This window comes from Rattus norvegicus, chromosome 17 (genome assembly GCF_036323735.1).
Source record: "Rattus norvegicus strain BN/NHsdMcwi chromosome 17, GRCr8, whole genome shotgun sequence".
Taxonomy (NCBI): Eukaryota; Metazoa; Chordata; class Mammalia; order Rodentia; family Muridae; genus Rattus; species Rattus norvegicus.
The window spans coordinates 12,419,587-12,432,248 of record NC_086035.1 but is presented as its reverse complement, the minus strand read 5'-3'; the positions used below and the strand labels follow the sequence as shown (position 1 = coordinate 12,432,248).

At 47.7% G+C, this 12,662-nt stretch overlaps 1 long non-coding RNA gene across 1 annotated transcript in view; it reads left to right on the top strand.

Moving 5' to 3' along the window:
- Window positions 1-161: 161 nt before the first annotated feature.
- LOC108353155 (uncharacterized) overlaps window positions 162-12,662 on the top strand; it is a 43,576-nt gene continuing 31,075 nt past the window's right edge. Inside the window, exon 1 of the long non-coding RNA XR_005495436.2 lies at window positions 162-3,394. This is a non-coding gene — a long non-coding RNA (uncharacterized LOC108353155). The remainder of the gene's footprint in view (window positions 3,395-12,662) is intronic.

Here is a 12,662-nt window from a genome sequence, read left to right as displayed (position 1 = left end):
GTTCAGTCTTCAGGACCTGGGGGATGATGTGTCTGGTGTTATACCCTGGGGGTCCACCTAGTGGGCAAGTGCTTGCAATTAGTCGAACTAGAAGAAAATCGAAAGATAAACCTGGGACGGGAGAACCTTCCCCAGGTCGCCAGTGTGCTAATTCCAGAACAGGCTGTAAGTAGGGTCTCCTGAATAGGAAAAGGCTGGAGGGCTCTAACTGAAGTACGGCAGTCAAGCTCAAAACGTTCTTACTCAGAGCGGCTGGTTCGTTTCAGAGCTGGAATTGGGTTTGGATGCAGGAGCCAAGGAGAGGTGATCACTTTTGTGCTTATACACCTCTGAAGCACTCTCTGAGCAGCCAATGTAAGGGGTGTGAGAGGAGAGCGTGGTGAGAATGTGGCTCTTTCTGAGAAAAGTTTCAGGGCGTGTCCAGCCAGAGGGTCTAGAGTACTCTGACCTAGGCATCCGAGGGGTTTTCCTTTCACAGCGTTGGGCATCGAGCCCAGGTCTAACCCTGGTTACACGACTTTAGCCTGGCGTCCAGAGGCTCTTGCCTTGGACCTTGATATATACACCTAGTACTTTATGGGGGTTCAGAAGGTGAGCCACCTGTGGACTCTGACACCACCGTTACCGTATCAGATCAGGGGGGCCATGGCTCCGAGTTTTCAAAAGTTGACATTAAAAATACCTGTGTGTGTGTGTGTGTGTGTGTGTGTGTGTGTGTGTGAGAGAGAGAGAGAGAGAGTGTGTGAGTGTATGTGAGTGTGTGCGTGAGTGTGTATGTATGTGTGTGAGTGTGTGTGTGTGCATGTATGTGAGTGTAAGTGTGTGTGTGAGTGGGTTTGTGTGTGTGTGTGAGAGTGTGCATGTGTGTGAGTGTGTGTGAGTGTGTATGTATGTGTGTAAGTGTGTGTGTATGTGTGTAAGTGTGTGTGTGTGTGTGTGTGTGTGTGTGAGAGAGAGAGAGAGAGAGAGAGAGAGAGAGAGAGAGAGAGAGAGAAAGATTCTGCTTTTCCATGTTGGCAAGGGATTGATTTTCTTTTACAATGAGATGGCTTAGTGGGAAAAGGAACTTGCCACCAAGCCTGACACCTGTGTTTGAGCTCTAGGATTCAAATGGTGGAAGGGGACAACTGAGACCTTAAAGTTGTCCCTGTGACCTCCATATGTGCACCAACCATGGTGTGGGTTTGAGTGGATGCACACACGTAATGCATCATAAAAAATATAAATAATAAATGTAATATATTTAAAAATATGTAAAGCACTGGGCTAATTGTGACTCAGTTGGTAAGGCGCTTGCCTATCAGTCGTGAAGGCCTGGGTCCAACTCCCAGAAGCATATGAAACAGACACAATGGTGCGTGTCTGTCATCCGAGCACTCAGAGGGTACAGGCAGCAAGATCAGAAATTCAAAGTCATTTTCAGCTATAATGTCAGCCCCGGCCACGTGAGACTGTTTATGGCCGACTGACTGACTGACAGACTGACTGACTGACTGACTGACTGGATGACTGGATGAATGACCAAATGACTGGCTGGCTGAATGAATGAGTTGGTCCAGGACTTATCTGGCTGGACTCTAGAGATGGAAAATTGAAGTCTTGTGGATATGGCTGGAAGGACCGTCACAGGGACGAGTGACAGGCTAATGACAAGTCTTCAGCTCTGTGTCTCTGCATTGGGACCCAGACTTCTAAATTTCTCTGTGGAAAAATTTCATTTGCTGTGCACCCTTTGATGACCACACCACTTATTTGGTGGCCATGGCCAATGGAAAAGCTTCCTACCTCCCACCGTACTGTGTTTATTGACCATCTAGTACCTTTCATTTTTATTTTTTTAAAAGTTCTATTTATTTTTATTTTATGCATACGAGTGTATTGCCTGCATGTGTGTTTATGTACCGCATGTGTGCCTGGTGCCTACAGAAGCCATAGGAGGGCATCCGATCCCCTGGGACTGGAGTTACAGCTGGTTGGGAGCTGTCATGTGGGTCTGATAATTAAACCCCAGGTCCTGCGGGAGAGCAGTCGGTACCCTTACCTGGTACGCCACCTCTTTAGCCTCACCTTGTATCTTCTTTTTGAATCTGTATTTTATTTTTTCAGGACAGAGTTTCTCTGGGTAGCCTTGGCTGTCTGTAAATCAGGCTGGCCTTGAGCTCACAGAGGTCTGCCTGCCTCTGCCTCCCAAGTGCTGGACTTAATGGTGGGCGTTCCCACTGCTCTGCTCCATCCTATATCTTTTAATTAAAATCTGCAGAGCAGATCAAATGGTTCCTAGAGACCTGTAGGTTGGTCGTTTGCATGGTTTGTTCTCAGTTCTTCACAGGATGGGCTGGTGGTCTAGGGTGGCACTTCAGCTTTGACTTTTGAAATCCTTTATCCCACCAAACATTGACTCCTTTCCTGCCGGAGGAGTAGGGTCTGAGACTGCTGCTGTCCCCCAGCCCCTCCCCCTCCACTCCTGCCAGGCTCTTGCTTTTGTGGTTCCTTCATCCACACTTAACACAAAATATGCCTGGCTTAATTCTCCAAACGCTGATTCGGTGGTTCTGTTTTTTTGGGGGGAGGAAACTGGGTAATAAAAGAGGGTCACATACCCTAGAGAAGGGATGGTTTTATCGCACAGGAGCCAGAAGGTGAAATAGCTCTGTCCAAGCTAAGAGAGAAGGGACACTGCTTACAAGTTCTCCCCAGAGGAGAGACGTGTTTCAAAGGCTTTCCAGATGACTCAGGGATGTGTTGTAAGTGTGTTATTGCAAAAAACAAAACAAAAAAAAACCCGGAAGCATGTCTTCAAATTTAGCCACATAAGGCGCACATGTCAGGCACTAAGTGTTCCTCTGTGCATTCAGATTCAGCCGTAGATGTGGGTGGTTCAGGAGGAAGGGAGGCAAGCCCAAGGTGGCAGGAGTCAGGAGGCTCCATTAAAAATGGTGGCGGTGGGGGTGCTCCATTAAATATGGTCAGGACTTTGGAAGCAGCTGATGGCATCCATTGCAAAACACGGTAGATGGAGCAAGCCTTGCGGCGGCCGTTAACAAGTGGGACAGAGCTAGCTGGGTTTCAAAGACATGAAAGCCACCATTGTGAAATGTGCCCTAAGTGAAAACCGTCTTACTAAGAACAAGAGGTGACACATCCACTCTATGCCAAAACTCGGACCAAGACGGTGTAAACGCTTATCTACACACTTCTGTGAAGCTCTGCCCAGCGAGCTTACTGGAAGAAGACACGGCTGCCAACCAGAGGCCTGGATTCGAGAACACTCTGTACTCTGGTCTCGTCTAGGGGATCATCCAAGTCGCTGAAGGCCTTTTTCCTCCTGCAGACCAGGGGGAGTAGAAGTAGGCAATGCTGCAGAAGTGATCCTCGAGCTCCAGTCCCTGCTGAGGTATGGTAGGGAAGCTGAAGAGGTGGGCTTTGCAGAGAGGCTACTCCAGGGGGAGCCTCCTCATCCACGCCCTTCACACGGTGCCTCTGTAACACTGCACATGGGCAGACTCGGGTGACATTGTCCTCTGTAGTTTGTCTCGGGGAGTGCTGAAGAATACTCTGTCTGGCAGAGGCTCTTAAAAGCCAGGAAGCTGGGTGCTTGACCACACTTCTGGTCTTCTGAGAAGTTTCCAGTTTCATCAGCTCTGAGCAACTCTGCAGAAGTGCTTGGGGCTCAGCTGCTGCTGCATGAAGACAGTCATGCCTGCTACGGTCACGCCTGCTATACTCTCTCTCTCTCTCTCTCTCTCTCTCTCTCTCTCTCTCACACACACACACACACACACACACACACACACACACACACTCACTAGGGACATCAGCTGCAGACAATCAAGCCTGCTATTCTCTCTCTCTCTCTCTCTCTCTCTCTCTCTCTCTCTCTCTCTCTCTCCCTGTCTCTCTCACACATGCACACTCTCTGTCTCTCTCTGCCTGTCTCTGTCTGTATCTATCTATCTATCTATCTATCTATCTATCTATCTATCTATCTATCTATCTATATATCAGGCTGTGTGTCAGAATGATGGAAAATCAGGCTCTCTGGTTTTCACCAAAGGATGCCACAACAGGGCCCACTGGTGACTACAGAGATGGAAATCCCTGTCTCCATCCCAACTCCCTGACCCCACTCACCCAAGATAGGCCACTTTCCTCCATGGCTTTCCGCCTCAGTTTCCCTTCTTGGTAGGCATTTGTGAGAATAAAGTCGCTGAGGTCACCCTTGCTTAGGAAGGGGCTTGCCACACAGACTGGCATGCTTTAGGGGTTCCCACCCCTCAGCTCCATCAAAGCTCAGCCTGGGGTGGGAGGTGCAGCTGATTTGGTAGAGCGCTTGTCTACCATGCACGAGGCCTTGATCTGACCCCGGCACTGAAGCAAACTGCTGTGGTGGCTCACACTTGAAATCCCCAGCACTCAAGAGGTAGGGGCAGGAGGAGCTAGAATTCAAAGTCATCCTGGCTAGACAGGGAATTCTGGGTCACCATCTTGTTTAAAAATGAACAGATTCACAAACAACATCCAGCCTTCTTCATTAAGGAAGCTGTGTCTTCAATCAGGACATGCATACACACGCAAATACGTGTGTGTGTGTGTGTGTGTGTGTGTGTGTGTGAGAGAGAGAGAGAGAGAGAGACAGACAGACAGACAGACAGACAGACAGACAATCGACCAACTAGACATGAACAGCAATTCCATTACTTCCAGTCCTCCAATTCTACTGAACCACTGAGCAACCATAACTGCAAGCCAGCACTCCAGAGATAAGTGGGGTGGTAGGTTACTGATTCTCTCACACATTGAGCACCTCTTAGGTCTTGGGCTTTCCTGGGAGTTGGATAAGGTCTGTTACCTGCTGTAAACACCACCACCACGCTTTTGCCATTTCATTTCATGTGGCCAAGACAGGCCCATAGAGACTAGTGGGAGAATGGGGGGGGGTGGGGACCAGGGGAGATGATAGCTTAGGAATAACCCAGATCACTCTCACAGCGTGGTAACTGTCACTTAAAAGCCCAGGCTATGTCCGAACAGATCCTTGGAGGAGAGAGCCTTCATCCCGTGGCAGGGAGCAGAACCACTTCTTGAAGGGGAGGGATTTGTCTGAAGTTTTGGAAGTGACTGAGAAATCATGCCCCATACCACAGAGAGGCCCGCCAAGCCTTGGAGGGTAAGAGAGAGCTGTGAGGCTCACAGAGAACTTGTTGGGAAGGTTGAAGGTGATGGATGTGGAGGACAGTGCTGATCCAGTCCCTGGAGAAGAGAGGAGCACATGAAATACAACGGCAAGTAAAAATAGAATGATGCCGTTGTCTACAGCAGGTATTAGACCTTGTCCAAGGAAGGACAATGGACGAGTCAGATGGGAAAACCAGTGGCTTTGGGAGCACGGTCTACAGCAGGGGCACATGAGGTACACTTGCTGATTTGTTTAGTTGTTCTGAGGAAGAGTCTCATGTATCATGACATCTGCTGGTCTTGAACTTCACACACACACACACACACACATACACACACACACACACACACACACACACACACACACACACACACACACACACACACACACACTGCTTCCACTTCCCACATGCTCGGATTACAGCTATGGGCTGTGTCACCTGTATGTGGTGCTGAGGAAAACCCAGGGCCTCGTACGTGATAGATAAGCCCTATAGCAACTGAGCTTTATTTTATTTTAAAACATTGTGTGTGTGTGTGTGTGTGTGTGTGTGTGTGTGTGTGTGTGTGTGTGTCCGTGCGCATGCGCGTGCGTGCACATCCATTCAGATGCTATGACATCCACATAGAGGTTCCAGGAGAACTTGTGGGAGTTGACCCTTCCCACTGTCTGGGTTCTGTGGCTTGAACTTAGATCGTCAGGGTTGGGGACAAGCACCTTTAGCCACTGGATCGTCTCACTGGTCCCTAACTGAGCTTTTTAGTGATGAGTGTCGACGGCAGAGTAAGAAAGAACCAGTTGAGTGGTTCCGAGGTTGGGGCTCAGTGGTAGAATGCTCGTCATACCACCTCTGGTACCGGAGAACAAATGATAGAAACACCGTAGGGACTTAATTGGGACTCTGTGTGACCTGACGTTCTGAAGCCTCAGTTTCCCCATCGGAGAAGCCATACAGTAGAGCCTCGCACACTGTGTCTGTGCTTCAGCTCTGTCTGCACAAGAGTAGTGGTGAGGAACTGCCCAGGGGGTGACAACATGCTCACACCCTATCAGGGCATCCCACACAACGAGGACGCCCACCCTTTGCCACTCCACAAAGCGGCGGATGAGTATCTGGAGGAAGAAGGCTCAGTTCTGGAGTCGCGCGTTGCTGGGGTGGAGCTCCTGCTTCCTTCCTAGAGAAGCCCTGTTAGGAAACCATGGGCAACATCCCATAGAGGCTCATGGATTTGAACACTCGATCTCCAGCTAGTGGCAGTGTTTAGGAAAGTTGTGGACCCTTTAGGAAGGGGAGCCTTGCTGGAGGAAGTGGGGTGCCGTGGTTGGGCCTTGAGGTTTTCTAGCTCAGGCCCATTTCCGTTTCACTCTCTCTGCTTCCTGACAACACAGCAGATATGACCACAGCCCGAGCCTCCTGCCTTCCCGCTACAGTGGACTGTATTCTCTAAAACCAAGTCAAACGGGAACGTTTGCTTCTTTAAATTGCTTGTTGTCCGGCGTTTTATCGTGGTAACGAGAAAAGTAACTAAAGTAAGTTGGCCAAAGCTGAGACCACAAGGACCTCCCCCAACAGCTACTAAATATGAAAATGCCCTACATCCAGATCTTTTGGAGGAGTTTTCCCAGTTGCGGTTCCCTCCTTTCAGCTGATTCTAGCTTGTGTCAAGTTGACATAAAACTAGCCAGGACACTCGGGTTATGTCAGGTTCCACCGTTCCTCTCCCTGAAGCCCCTAGGTTCAAGCAATCCCAAGCCTTAACACTGCCCTCCAAGAGCAGCCATCTTGGAGCCTTAAACCTCGTGAATCGCCACCAGCTCTGCTCACTCTGGCTGGCTTCATCTCAGGCTTTCCTGCTGCAGCAAGCTGGATTTTATAGATTCCGTAGAAGACCGGGTGCTTCCTGTCACCTAGGAACTTGGGTGAGGGCAAAGGAGTAGGCATCTGGTTTTCCCAGGGACCACAGAGACAAGGCAACGAGAGGCAGAAGCCAGTATGTGAAGTGTCACCTCACAAGGTCTGGCAGCATGGAGAACCCAGTCCTGTCTCTTTGGAAAATGCAGTCAGCAAGGCACTAAATCTCCTGGTTGGTCCTAGTGTTTTCTCTTCTCTCCCCTCCTTTCCCATCCTCCTTGCTATTCTGGGGTCAGACTTCCCTGGAAACTCTTCTGACTCGAGGTCCCATTTCTAGGAAACCCAGGCCCAAGCAATTTCTTTCACTCTTTCTGAAAACACACATGTCAAACTCCACTCTATCCTGGAAAATAAATTTCCTGAAAGGGCATCCTTCACAGAAAGCAGCAAAGAGCAAGAGGCCGTTTGTTCTTGCAGGGAAACAGTGTCAGTGTTAGGGAACTCCTTTCTGACCCCCAGAAAACCGATACATTCCAATAATGTTATTTACCTTCTTCTGCTGTCAAGAGGCAAGGCTGATAGTGCTGTGGGCCCAACTCGGGAGTTGGGGGTGGGGCAGACGCAAGAAGAAACGTGAAAATCCCTGGCCAGCCAGTCTAGCTAGTCAGCCAGCTTCATGTTCAATGATAGACTGCCTCAAAGTATAGGGCTGTGAACAATTGAAGAAGATGCCTGTGCTGACTTCCGCCCTCCACATGAGCATGCCCAGGTGCATGCACCCACGCTTGTCCCTGCACACTCACGGGGACACTTGTGTACCCCCCAGTCCCCACATCAGTTAAAGAAAAAGAAATGGAGTTGAAAAGACATGTTTTGTAAAGCACAAATGAGAGGGTGTTGGGGAGGGGCTTTTGGTTTTGGCTGTGGTAACTTGGCTGGGCAGTAGTAAAATGTAAAATGTAATTTTGTACATATTTTAATGTGACCCAGGAAGGTCTGTACAGGGCAGACTAGAGCAGCTTTCTTATTAGTAAAAATCACCTACTCCTATTATTGGCTATTTGAAGCATCAATTTTAAAAGTTTCTTTAGGATCCTTTTGTGGGGTGTGTGTGGTGTGTGTGTGTGTGTGTGTGTGTGTGTGTGTGTGTGTGTGTTCATCTGAAGCAGCATTAGAATGTGCTACTCTAATTCCATTCAGTTGCTGGGGTAGCTTAAGACTTATCCAAAGTGTTCTGTGTCAGGAAGCTTGTTAGCGAACAGTGCCCTGGTGGGACAGCAGAGACCGAGAGCTCAAGTGTACGGTTTCATAAGTTAGAATTTGTTCTAAATGTGTTTCTATGGCTGGGCACTTGCAAGGAAAACCAAAGTTCTTTTATTGTTTTCAGATAGTAGGTATACTTTTTCCCAACAGGAAAGGGGGAATCCTGATTTGTACATTTATTTCCATGTGTGGTGTGGTGTGGTGTGGTGTGTGTGTGTGTGTGTGTGTGTGTGTGTGTGTGTGGTGTGGTGTGTGTGTGTGTGTGGTGTGTGTGTGTGTGTGTGTGTGTGTGTGTGTGTTTGGGAGGGGTATGTACTTGTGAATCCAGGTCCCCTTAGAGGACAGAAGAAGACATTGAAGCTGCCCCAGGAGCTGGAGTTACAAGCTGCCATGAGCTGTCTGTGGGAGCTGGGGACTAATCAGACTTATGTCCCTTGTAAGAGCAGCAAGCTCTCTTAACCACTGAGTCATTTCTCCAGTCTAGAGCCTCAGTATAGCTCCTCCCTTTCCCTCTGTGTACAAATGTAACAAAGATATTTAGTATATATATATAGTAAAGACCTCCATGTTTACGTTGGAAAACAAACATGAATCCAGCAATTGCCTGACAACACTTTGAAGACAGCAACCAATGTGATGAGAAAGGAGAGGAACGCTGTAGAGATGACAGGACGCCTAGGATGGTGTCCCCTCATGCACACAGGAATCTGAAATGTACCCCGTGAGAACTCAGGTGTGGGGCTGAGCCAGACACTAGCTTGAATGCAGAAGTTTTCTGATGTTTGTCGGGGAGTGAACTAAGGCGTGCATCCCACGATTACTGTCATGTGACCACAGCAAACCACTGAACCCCTTCTCCGAAATGGAAACTTCTGGTTTGCTTGGAAAGTGAGCTATGTCAAATGATGTTTTTCCGGGGCACACGGGTGAAAAGGATGTCTTGCTAAAGCAGACACGTGGGAAGAACACCCGATGACGGAGTATAAATACGACCCCAGAGACAGTGGGAGACGAGCACTGAGCATTGGTTTGGTTTGCTCCGCCTCACTATTCCTCGCCAACAACAGGCAGGTACTGATTGGTTTGCCTTACATAGCATTGTTGAGCTCTGTTTGTGGCAACAACTGGAAAACCTTGTGGTTTCATCGGGCTTGAACTACGGCTGCTGGCTCACGAATGGTGTCTATCTGCCGAGAGTGTCGGACTGCAGCTGCTGGTTCGTGTGTGGTGTCTGCCTGCCTACGGGGATGGGGGGGGGGGCGCTGGCCTGCAGCTGCTAAGTCGTATTTGGTGTCTACTCTGGGACTGAACTGCTGGCGAAGATCAAGCTCGTCCCCAAAGAACTACTGCTAAACAGGTCCGCTTCCCCTATATCCCAATGACTTATCCCTTCTACTACCTCTGGTGGGTAGTGGGCAAGAGGAGGAACTGAACATTTATTAAAAGTAGGTTGCGAAAAAAGTATGACTAAAAAAAATGTAGGCCTATCCAGTTTCTTCTAACGTCACCCCATCCCTAGAAGGCTTTGGTGAGGATGTCAGGACTGAAGGCAGGGCGGTTGGACGGGTCCAACACCCAACTCTAAGGTCTGTATCAAGTCTGTATCTATGTGAGGCTCTGAAGATCTCTGCAGATTTGCCCCAGGAGAGGTGCTAACTGCTCTACCTCAGGCTATAGAGATGTCAGAGAAGCTGTAGGTGGCGTCTGTGTTCCCTTCTGTATTGAAAAAATGTGTGATGCTGGGACCTCTGCATCCCTTGTGACAGGCAGGGCCAGTGGATGCTGTCAGTGCACACAACCACCAACTTCTCAGGCCCCACCGTATCCAGCCTTCTGCAGAGCGGTGTTTTGTGAACCGTCGGAATTTTATCTGTGTCTGAACAAGTCGAGTAACACAAATACTGCATCCGGTGCATGGGCAATGTTTCTAACTTTTACATTTTATTCATGCGTTCACGTCGCGCCTGCGAGTATGTAACATGTCTCCTGGTGCCTTTGGTAGGCATTGGACCCATTGTACCTGGAGTTGCGGGTGCCTGGGAGCCGCCTGATATGAATGCTGGGCACTGAACACAGACCCTTCATAAGAGGAGCAAATATCTTTAACCTTTGAGCACCTCACTTCACCCCACGCTCAAGCAGCGTTTAATGAATGGTAGCTTTTATTGTAGGTTCAGATAGGTTTTAAATATAATCAGTGAAATGCGTTATTTGTAAAATGAAAACTATTATGGTGAATGCCACATCCAATGGAAAAGTCAAGCCAATCTATGCAAAGAAACAAGGGACAGAGCTGCTGCAGGGGACGGTGCTTGTAGCATAAGCCTCATTACTTGACTTCGCTCAAACACGAGTCTGACCCCAGGAACCCTTGAAGAGGTGGAAGAACTGACTGCTCCCTGACCTCCACACGTGGGCTGTGTCACGTGTGCCTGCACACTCGTCGTGCACATGCATATGCGCAATAGTAATTTAAAACGAATTTTAAAGAAGTGATTAGACACTGAAAGGTGACACAAGAATAAGCCATAAATGAAGAAGTTAAGCACATTCTGCATAAAAAGGACCACTGTAATGGAGATAATAATTACAGGGGAGTGTCACTGAGCCTTCCCACCAGCTGCCATACATTTAAACTAATCAAAACAACACTTTGTTGTAGAGGGGGCTGGTAATGTAGCTCAGTGGTGGATATATTCTAAGCATGAGTCCTGGAGTTCATGTCCTCAAAATACACACACACACACACACACACACACACACACACACACACACACACCAATAAAAATTACCGTAATTCTTAATTGTGAAAACAGAATCTTCTAGACAAAAAAATTTACGTTCTCAATGTGGAAAATATGTTAATTTATTTTTAAGTGCAATATATTGATAGATCCAAAAGAGAAAGAAGGTATCCAGCATCAAATTAAGTAAATGACACAAATTAATTAAGTCTGGAAAAGAACTTTGAAGGACACGGAAACAGAGAAACGTCATCAATAATGGAAACATGGAGGTAAACAAGGTGTTTGAAAGATAATTATATTTTTACTATGTATGTATATGTGTGTATGTATGTATGTATGTATGAATTTGTGTGTGAGTTAACACCACACATGTGTGCATGCCCATAGAGGCCAGAAGAGGGAGCTGGATCCCCTGGAGTTGAGGTTACAGGAAGTTGTGAGCGGCTAGATATGCATGCTGAGAACTGAACTCAGCGTTCTTAACCACAGAACCCTGTGCCCTGCCCTGAGGTAGTTTTTATGTAAACAGGCAAGGCACTGTGCTGGGAAATGAATAGACAGACCCTCTTCTGGTGACTGGGGCAGTAGCATCAGGTGAGAAGCTGAGTCTGCCTCTTGACCAACAGTCCACTTTCTGAGAACACATGGGCAGAGCTCGCTGCTGTGGCTCTGAATCTGCCCCAGAAATAATCTTCTGAGTGAGCAAAGATGTGCACAAAGCTGCTTCTGCAGTGTTATCTGTGGGAGGGGAGATGGGAAGCCACGCCTTCGCCACCAGTGGTCTCTTAGCTAGATAGATGGTGGGTCCACTTAGAGAAATTATCTGTAGATGTGAAGGGGGCTGAAGAGAGATGTATAGTGTAAACCAGGACTAAAGCTGTTAGCTATTCGTAAAGGCAAAAGAGAACTTTATACATATGTACATACATATAATAACTTTATATATAGCTATCTATGATCTTTCTAATGTATCTATGTATGTATGTGTGTATGTATGTATGTGTGTGTGTGTGTACATATGTATGTATCTATCTATAATCAAATGATATATATAGCCAGTGGCTCTTGGTCACTCCTTCTGGGTCCCAAGCAGGGAAGGCCTGTCATTATTATACATTTTTCTGTAATGTTTTTATAGCTCAACAGCTGATATGATGGTGTATGCCTGTAATCCTATGGTCAAGAAGTGGAGGCAGGAAAATATTGAGTTCAAGTCAGCCTGAGTTACATAGCAAAGCCTTTATCTCGGGAGACACTTTCTGAGAATTTAGACCACACACACGTGCTAGGCTTGCTGGTGCACACCTTTAGTCCTAGCTCTTGGGAGGCAGCCGCAGATGGACAGCTGAGTCTGAGGCCACCCTGGTATGGATAATATGTTCCAGGTCAATCAGAGCTACTTGGTGAGCCATTTTCTCAAATAATAAATCACACACACACGCAGGCAGGCACACACACACACACACGCACACACACACACACACACACACACACACACACACACACACACACACACAGTCCAGAGACTAAGCTTAATGGTAGAACACTGAATGTAGAGTATAAAATTACTAATATTCAAGAGACCAGGGTTCCACCACCAGTACCATATATGCAGGCACACACA